This window comes from Octodon degus, unplaced genomic scaffold (genome assembly GCF_000260255.1).
Source record: "Octodon degus isolate 3935 unplaced genomic scaffold, OctDeg1.0 scaffold00069, whole genome shotgun sequence".
NCBI lineage: Eukaryota > Metazoa > Chordata > Mammalia > Rodentia > Octodontidae > Octodon > Octodon degus.
This window is the reverse complement of record NW_004524645.1, coordinates 7605304-7614943: the sequence shown is the minus strand read 5'-3', so window position 1 is coordinate 7614943 and position 9640 is coordinate 7605304. Positions and strand designations below refer to the sequence as shown.

General features: G+C 39.6%; 1 pseudogene; it reads left to right on the top strand.

The window, feature by feature from the left end:
• Nucleotides 1-6934: 6934 nt before the first annotated feature.
• On the top strand, nt 6935-8000 carry LOC101575457 (annotated as a pseudogene).
• Nucleotides 8001-9640: the final 1640 nt, after the last annotated feature.

The following is a 9640-nucleotide window of genomic DNA, read 5'->3' as shown; positions in this document are numbered from 1 at the left end:
TTTAGTTTTACTACCTCTTTGAAGGTAAGTTGATGATTATAATCATTTACTTTTTAAATTCTATGGACATTTGATGAAGGGGTGCTATATTAAAAAAGTATGAAATTTCTGCTGACACATCAGTTTTTAGGCATGAGCTCTATCCCATTATGTTTTTTAAATTTGCACTTCCTTTTGATGTCCTTTAAGAGAGAATTATATGATAATAACTTTCCTGGCATTCAACATTTTAAAGCATATAATACATGGCTTATTTACTTCTTTGTATTTCTTTATCATTTTTTCTCATTGTGAAACAGTGCAGATATTTACTTCACTTTATCTTCATAATGTTTCTGTGAACAAAATACACAGCATACTTGAGGTGTTTTGTATTTTCCTTTCATTACACTAATCCTAGAAAAATTACTGAGTGGCATTTATTCTTAAAGAAGTATTAGTTCAGATCCTTTTTCAGTTGCAAATATGCAACAATGTAAAGAATGGCTAGGCTAAGGATTTCAGAGGATCCTACTAGGTTTATAAAAGCATTTAAAACTTTGACCCTCACTTTTGACCTACCATGGTGAGATGTTCAGTTCACCTCGGCCACTTGCTACAACCCAGAAGAAAAATAAAGGAATGGACAAAGCAAGTGCAAAAGGTACTGTGGTTTTACATTTAGGAAAGGTAGAAAAAGAGACCTTCTCTACAGTCTGAGTTGGAGCCAAGTAAAAATTTGGAAAAGTGAAACTACCATGAAAGAGAACACATTAGGCAAGAGCTCAGTGACAACTCTTTTTGTATTCCCACTCCTCGGGCTGACATCCGGTCTCAGCTGTGTTATTGAAAACTTACTTGAGTCCTAGTAAGAAGAATTGAAGCCAGCAATCCTTGGTTCCGGGTTCAGGGTTTGGGAAACTGTTCTGTGCATTTGTCCTGAGGCTTTGTAATTAACAGATCTCAATCACATCCCCATGACTGAATGACTGGTGATTTGTTTGCCATGCCATAATCTCCAGTGTCATACCTCATTCCTACAAGGGCACATAACCCTATATTTCTTTATTGGCTTCAGAGGGATTGAAGGTCTCTATATTCATATAGCTACTTCCTGATGAAAGGGGCTATAGCCCCTACGTCCTGGGGATTTTAAGCTCTCCAACTACCTTGGGGTGCTATGGCTCATTGGCTGGATTAAAGAAACAAATTGTCAGAATACAATAAGAAAAAAAGTTAGTATCTACCTGTGGAATATTGTTGAACTGCCAGTTATGTGGGAGAAAGCTTGATGAATGTAAGGAGAGTCACTTTATCATTCAGTTGGGGATGTAGAGCCCAAGTATAAGAAGGAGCATTTTAGATTTGCATGTTTCCTATGGAGGTAAGTATGGCAAAGAGGAATGTTAGATACATTACTAAGAAACTGAGAGCCATAGCCTTAGCAAGATTACCTATATTATAGATTTAATTAGAAACAGGAGCATCACTACAGGTGCCCATTTAAAAACTGTGGTTAATTAGTATCATTAGTGGCCGTTGTACTTTCAGGGATTTTTTTTCTCTTTAAATGTAATTTTATTTTTATTTTTTAACTGTCATTCTTTATTTTTGTAGTTCATAAGGATCACATTACCTGTGGGGAGCTGGTACCTGTACACAACACATCATAATTCTTTTTTTCTTTATTTCTCTTATTGTATACTTTTTTTCAGAGTTTCCACTTAGTTTAATATTTTTTTGGTAGGACAGTTTCAATAATTAACACATTGCATACATTCTTCCTAGTGGTTAATTGCTGTACAAAATGCAGACATGATATCCTATTTACAAACACTATTAGAACAAATCCCTCTATTCATTAAGCTCAACATGACAACATGGCTTTACTTCTTATACTTCGTTTTTATACTTTTCTGCTGGACGGTTAAGACCAAGGTAAATCAGGACCTATGCAACGAGTTGTAGATTTTGGGTCTGAGAAGGTCAGTTAAATGCCCTCAGGATTTATCCTGAGATCCTGTACCTCAGACTGTAGATCCTTTTTCAGTGTCAGTCATGTGGATGAGTCATGGCCATTGCTTGGCCAATGTGCTCTCTGCAGAAGCCTGAGAGAATGTTTTCTCTCCATGTGACTCTCCTTAGGCACACTCTACATCATTGATCATTTTCCTCTTTGACCCCATAATCTCCTTGATCAGAAAATTTGGGACACTACTGAGTTATGTAACGCTACAGTACAAGATCTCATATGTCTGAGTCTTGATTGAACTTGGAAGGCTAGGGCCAAAATGTTGGCTTTCATTGCAGCCCTCCTTTTTCTCTAATTTTGTTCTGCAAACGTAGGTTGTTAACCCTCCAGAAGAGAAGCTTATTGGTATTTTTATACAATGGAGTATTATTCAGCTATAAAGAATGATAAACACGAAGCCTTTATATTCAAGTGAATGTCACTTGAAGATATACTCGTAAGTGAAACAAACCAGACACACATGTGTAAATGTTGTATATTTTCCCTAGTATAAGAGCTCAAAAGAAGAAATACAAATAGAAATGTATAATACAAGTAAAAGGAAAACAAGAACTCTAGGACTAGCTAATTAAGAGAGGGAAAGGAGAAGAGATAGGAAACATGACATTGACAAGCCATACAGTTATATGTAGAAGATGGACAAGGAAATGATCCTGAGAATCTTCAGAAGATTTTTTAATCTAGCAGTTAATTGGAATGATTCTCACCCTGACTAACTATATGTACTGACACTTGTGAACTAAGCAATTGCACTGAAGATGGCAATTTGTAATAGTAGTTTCATGCTTGGAGTGCCCGTCATTCTGGTCTTCACAATACTGGCTGCTTGTCATGACATGCCAGTTGCTGCTGTGCTGTCTCTCAGGTAGGTGATTGTTCAAAAAGAAGGGGGTGATGAATGAAGGCAGGAGACAGGAAAAGGAATGTTGTGGGACTGTCCTGCTTCAAGGTTGTATATGGTTAGATTCATGGACTTATGTGTGAACATAAAAGTTATATAATTCTTTATGCCTATTTTAAAAAATATATTCTAATTTTTAAATGCTTTTTCATCCTATTCTGTAGGGACTTAAAGTTCAACATATTAATACTAGATAAAAAATACCTGTTCCATATTATGCCTAAGATGTTTGATATTCAGACAGATAGTGAGGTTAAGCTTAACAGCCTAGCTTGTATGGTAATAACAGTTTCAGGTATTTGAAAGAAGTAAAATACAACAAATATTTCATAAGATCTTTTGAAATGATCACCCAAAGAATCATATGTGAATAAAAAGAGAGTGCAAGACATCTGTCTATGCACTAAGGACCAAAGAATCCAGCTGAGGGCCTGGATCCTAATATCCTGCGTGAGTCCTGCCAAAGATCTAGCACTCATAACTATGCCTCCCATGCATCTGACTGGAAGCCTAGAGCCCATAGGAATGTCTCATGCAGGTCTGTTTCACAGATTTGTGTTGGTAAGTCCCAAAGTTCAGTGGTGGAAGTGAGAATGTCTATGACAGTGTGATGGATCTATGCTATCAGGATGAGGGATCTGCATGGAAGCCAGGAAGCAATGCTCAAAGAAAGGAAAAGAGCTTTCACAAAAAGTACCACAGCCTTCTTCAGCAACAGTGAGGTCCTGAGCTCCTCCAATGATGAAGAAAGCTAAGGAAAGCCAATAGGACAAGCTTCTTCAGGAGACTGAGCAGTGCAACATGTTCCCCTCTGGAGCCAAAAAGTAATGCTAAAAGTGAGGACTAGAGCTCCTCCAAAGTTAACAGTAGCTATTCTCAGTGGCAACAAGGTCCCAAGTTCTTTTGACAATGAGAGTTCATCAAGAAAGTCAGCATGACAAGGCCCTCCGATTGCTTCTCCATCAGCTTCCACTAGCTTCCTCACAACGTTGTCAGCTCCCAACAGCCTCCCTCCTTCTTCTCCAGTTCTGCCTCTTATTTTGCTGGCAACAACACTCAGGTGGGTCTTACACACCCACCAATTATGCTGGTTCAGTTGAACTGAGTGTTACAAATTGACCACCAGTTGGCAATCCACCCTAGTGGCTCAGTACCATCTACACTGGAACAGTATTTGAGTCTTGCTGTTTGATGAGGAGCTTAGGGTCTTCCTGAAGTTCAAAGAAATCACTTTCTTCCTAGTCTGTGACAATGAAAGTGATCATTTCCCATGCATGTTTATTTTATAGCTTTTCCACTGCATTCCTTGAGGAAGGACTACTTAGAACCATTTAATGGTTCCTCAGAACTGGGAATAAGACCAAAGTCTTGAGAAGCTGTAATACTGCAGCTTGTCTATCAGCCTTTTGATTTTACAAAGAGGCTTTCAATATGTCTTCGGTGTCCCTTGTAATGTGTGACAGCAATCTTCTTGAGAAGATAGAGTGCCTCAAGGAGTTATAGAATGTCCTGCTTTACATATGATTGGTTGTTAGTTAACAAGCCTCCATGTTTCCCAATTGTGGCATGGGCATGTAGCACCTGAACAGCATATTTAGGATGAGCATACATCAGCGCTGGTGAATATAAAGCATGCATACCACAGTGGGCTGTTCGTCTCTTTGAAATATCTAAAAGGGTATACATGTTTAGCTTTTTAAAATTTCTATGCCTCAGTAATAACTATGAACTCTGCTTTTTAAACAGAAGTCCCTGAGGGGAAGGGGCTTGGCCTCAGTGACCTGTTGCAAACTGACAGCTACATAACCTACTTTTCCCTGTCTTTCCTGGACAAAGCTACTTCCATCAGCGAACCATACCTACCTCCTCAGGGTCCTGGAGAGGCAGGTCACTGATTTTATGTCTGCTTGCATAGGTCTGGAAAAAAAAACCTGCTCACAAGAGTGGCTAATCTCTCAGCCTGTAGAAATCAAACAGGCAGCATTAAGAGTAGTACAAGTCTTAATAGTAACCTTGGGGTGTCTAAAAACACAGCTTAGTATACAAATGGTATAATAGGCTTTGGTTTGGCTGGATTTGGAGAAACTCTCCCCATATTATGCTGATAAATCTCTTCTTAATAAGGAAGTAGGACATAGTGGGATGATAAAAAACTCACAAGTAAACATTTGGCTTTCAAAGCGATATGTCAGAGCAGAAGTAAAAAAGCTCTGAGTAGGGTGCTTCTTGACCCCCAAATACAGCTATAGGTTTAGAGGAGAGTTTTCCAGAGAAGCAAATTAAAACAGATCTATAAGGAATTAAATTTGCTTACCCATGTTATCTAGGGTCACCTAGAGTTCTTGAGGGAGACAGATGTCAATAGACAGGGACATTGTGGGTTGCCTTGGGCTTTTTCAGTTCTCTTTATCAAAGCAAAAAGCAAGAGTTTTGGCTAGCCTAGACTCTCTGGGAGTGGGGACAAGCAATCCTCCAGTGCCATAAGTCAGGCACATTAGCCATCTGACACACAGAGCAGGTCCCAAGAGATAGCTTGGTATAGTCTCATGCCAAGTGTCCTGTTTCTTTGCAGAGATTTTGTTATGTGTTGTGTGTACTAGTCTCCCTAGAGCCTCTTGCAGTCATAAGCAGGGATTTTTAGCTGTGACTGGATTTTGAACGTGTGATGCTTGGATTATGCATATGGGATTGCTGAATTAGTCCACTGATTGGTCTGGAATCTTTATGGATGTGGATAAGGCTCACTCTAGGTATGAAGGCAGATATCCTGAATAGAATATGAGGGACAGAAAGAGAGCTGCTGTGGTCACTTGTTGCTGCAGCTTTGTGTGCTATTGCTTGCCATTTTATGCCTTCTGCTTGCCCAGTCATGCCATGAACTGTTTCTCCTCTTCAATGTCCTTCTACCATGAAAACCTGTCTTGAGGCCAGTTGACTACACACTGAAACTTCTATAAACTGTGAGCCAAAATAAACTTTGCATCCTTTAATGTGGGTGTTGGTATTTTATCTCATAAATGAGAAAATTAACTGAGACACATTGAGTGGCCTTGGGATTCTCCTTGGACAACTTGGGTGTGCTTAAAGAATTGCCAATTGAGCATATTTTGACCTGTTATATCTCTCAGTCCTTCTCATTCATCCTCATTTATATCATGATTGCTGAACAAAAAAATGATCATGTCCGTCAAGTGGGTCATATTTTAAAATACTGAGTCTCTTTCTAGGACACTGGTTTCTGGTGGAAACAGGTGAGAGAGTTCAATATCCTCCTGAGAGACAGATGGTCAATTGAGCACAGGATTATGAAAGATAATGAATTTTGCCATTGAAAACCTCTTTAAGTACCACTATGCTTGGGTCTTTACAGAGATAAAGCACCATAAAAGTCTGAACCTAAGGAATTTCACACCACTTTAATTTAGACTGCTACTCTGTGCCCATCTTTCCATTTCTTAGTGCATCGGGATGGTGAGGTCTGCTGGGCAATTTCCAAGGTTCACTGGTTTGTTAACCCCTTAGAAAGAAGTATGGAGTCAGGCTCCACACTTAAGAACTCCCAAGGGATTGAGGGTACTTACCCTGGGATTCAATCAGCCACTTGAGAAACAGTTAATTCCTAAGATATCAAGATGGAACCCCTCTTGGGGAAGCTACTCTAGCTACTTGAGATCAGCAGATCAGGGTGGAGGTGGATCCCGGGCTCTCTTAGAAACAATAAACTTTTAAAGAGATAAGAGTTGAGCCCTCTCATGGGCTGCCTTAGAGCAGGGCTGAGTTCCACCCAGGAGATCGTTTCATGATGGAACAGCATTCTTAAGAGCCCCTGCCCTCCAACCAGGACTTTCTAGAGACAGAGGCAGAGCCCTCTCAGGAGCTTTCTTAGTTACTTGAGAAACAATATCCCTTACATTAACCACAGTGATAAAAAAAAGGTTGGCCTTCTGCAGTCTTACCCAGCCAGCACTCAGGCCAGGAATCTAGCCATAGCCTCCTCAGCAGCCTCCCAAGGTTGGTGAACTATGGATCCCCACAAAGTAAATGAGCTTCAGGCCTTTGTGAAAATTGTAGGCAAGTTCTGAGCATCCTGCACACTGGGAAGATGCACTTCCTGAGGGAGTGGGTGGAGAGCATGGTGTGTAAAGTACCACCTGCTTTTCATAAAGCTAAATCAGAAGAAAATAGGAAGGAAGAAAAACCAAAAAGCAGAGGAACACAGAAAGACATGAGCCATCAAATGAAAGTGATCTAGAGGTCAACAATTAAGGTGTAATTGAATCAGACACTTTTACCCCTCAAGAAATGTGACTTTAAAATCTAGAGATAACTGAGGAGATAATGGATCAAGCAAATAAAAAGGGACTGCCACCGATGCTCTAAATGATGACAAATTACAGAAAGCTGTTGACTTGTTCACAGATGCCATCAAGCTGAATCCTTTCTTGGCCTTCCTGTATGCCAAGAGAACCAGTGTCTTGATCAAATTGCAGAAGTGAGATGCTGCTGTTCGAGATCATGACACAACCACTGTAGTAAATCTTGATTCAGCCCACCCATACAAGTGAGGAAAACTCACAAACTCCTAGGCCATAGGGAAGAAGCTGTCCATGTTGCCTTTGCTTGTAAACTAGATTATGATGAGGATGCAAGTACAATGCTGAAAGTTCAGCCAAGGGCCCAGAAAATTGCTGAACATCAGAGAAAGTATGAGTGAAAACATGAAGAATAATAAAGAAAGAATAGAAAGGGCTAAGAAGGTCCAATAAGAGTATGGGAAAGCTGAGAGGGAGGAAGAAGCCAGAGGACAATCAGCAGTTCAGTATGAGTCTTTTCCAGGTGGCTTTCCTGGGACAATGCCTGATAATTTCCCAGGAGAGATGCCTGGAATGGAGTAGGCATGTCAGTGATGGCTGAGCTCAGTGAGATTCCTAGTGATCCAGAGGTTCTTGCTACCCTGAACTATCCAAATTGATGATAGCCTTCTAGGATGTGGCCCAGAATCTTGCCAATATGTCAAAACACAAGAATAACCCAAAGATTATGAATCACACTGGTAAATTGTCAGCCAAATTTGAATGTCAAACATAATGCATATCTGACAAAGTCTTTCAAAAAGGAAATGCAACCTAGATCACTTAATGGATATCCCAATAATACAAACCACTGTACCTCTGACCTACTCATCAGGAAAGTCCGGGTGCTTTGAAGATAATCCCTTTCCCCTTTCCCTCTGCACCAAAAGGAGCTGAAACATTTTGCAGTGGTTTGCCATTAGAGTATTCATTAAGATTATGACTTTCTACTAGGAATTACAGACCTTAAACACTTTTAAAAATTATTTTATTTGAAAGAGAATAAAAAATAATAAACATTAGAAACAATATACAATTTCAAAAACCAAGATTAAGCCTTAAAAATATTAAAATCTAATTCAGAGTGTCTACTAATCCCAAATTTTTCTTAATCATTTCACATTTTTGCTTTGAATTACTTTCCAAGAATCAAAAATATGAAGATTTATGGCTTTATTATGAGTAAAATAAAGGGTTTTTTCCATGGGAAGCAAATCTCACTTAAGAAGATAAATTTTGAGTTGGACACATGGTTACTAAGACATATTGATTTGGCTTTTTAAATGTTTATCTTTTCTTTTTTTAAAGATAATTTATTTCATTATAACTATGGGGACCATCAGAATATAAATATGATCTAGATAGGGACTGGAAGTACTGTTAGGGCAGCTGGAGTCTTACACAATATTTTATATAATATGTACCTTTATACAGCTTGCATTTAAGTCTTACACAGTGCTGAATGGTGATCTTTTTTTAAAGCCACAGTGGAGTGGAGTTATTTAGCTCTGTTCTTGTCAAAAATATCAAATAAATGTTTCATATTATTTCCACTAGGAGATATACAGGAGTATGTTTCTTTTTATATATCTGTTCAAAAATATCTTTCTTCATCAAAAAATGAACAATTCTGCTTGTTTTTTTCTTCTATGTTCCCCTCTAGCCTTCAAGAGCTAAAGGTAACTATTTTTTCACTAATTTCATCAGTATTATGACAATTTCCAGTCTAATTGTACAAGCATAATTAATGCTGGGTTTAATGTAGTCTATAGTACATGTCAGGCAGTACCTGTAACAGCTGTGGTTTCTGTCTTTGACCTTGAAATTGTTTATTAAATGTCATATTTCAGAACTCCCATTCGCCCGTTGGACCTCTCCAAACCAAGCCCCGGTACGATGCGTGAGTGAGAACTTCTGCTGCCCTCTCGGGATCCACCGACCCAGCCCAAGCCCAGGCCCTGTAAGTGTGTGGGAGAGCTTCTGTGCTCCCCTGAGCTCCATAGACCACTCGAGACCCAGACCAGGCCTGGCATACAGGCCAGGGGTGAAAATCTGCAGCTGAAGTCCCTGCAGAGAGACTAGGTGCCAGAACCACCAAAATAATCCGGGAGCAGAACATCTTGCCAGAGGGGCTCAACAGGTTCACTTCCAAGGACAGCAACAGAAAGGAGCTGAGCACAACAGCTAGACCCAAGACAGGCACAAATGGATGAACTCAAACTTAATAGAGCTGCAAACAAATTTCAGTAAGTGCGAAGATTATAACTGCACCAAAGCTCTACACCAAAGGTCAGAAGACAGTGCAATACAAAATGACAAAGGGAAGGAGAAAAGTGCCATCACAAAACTTGAGCCCACCCGGAACAAGTGCAGAGG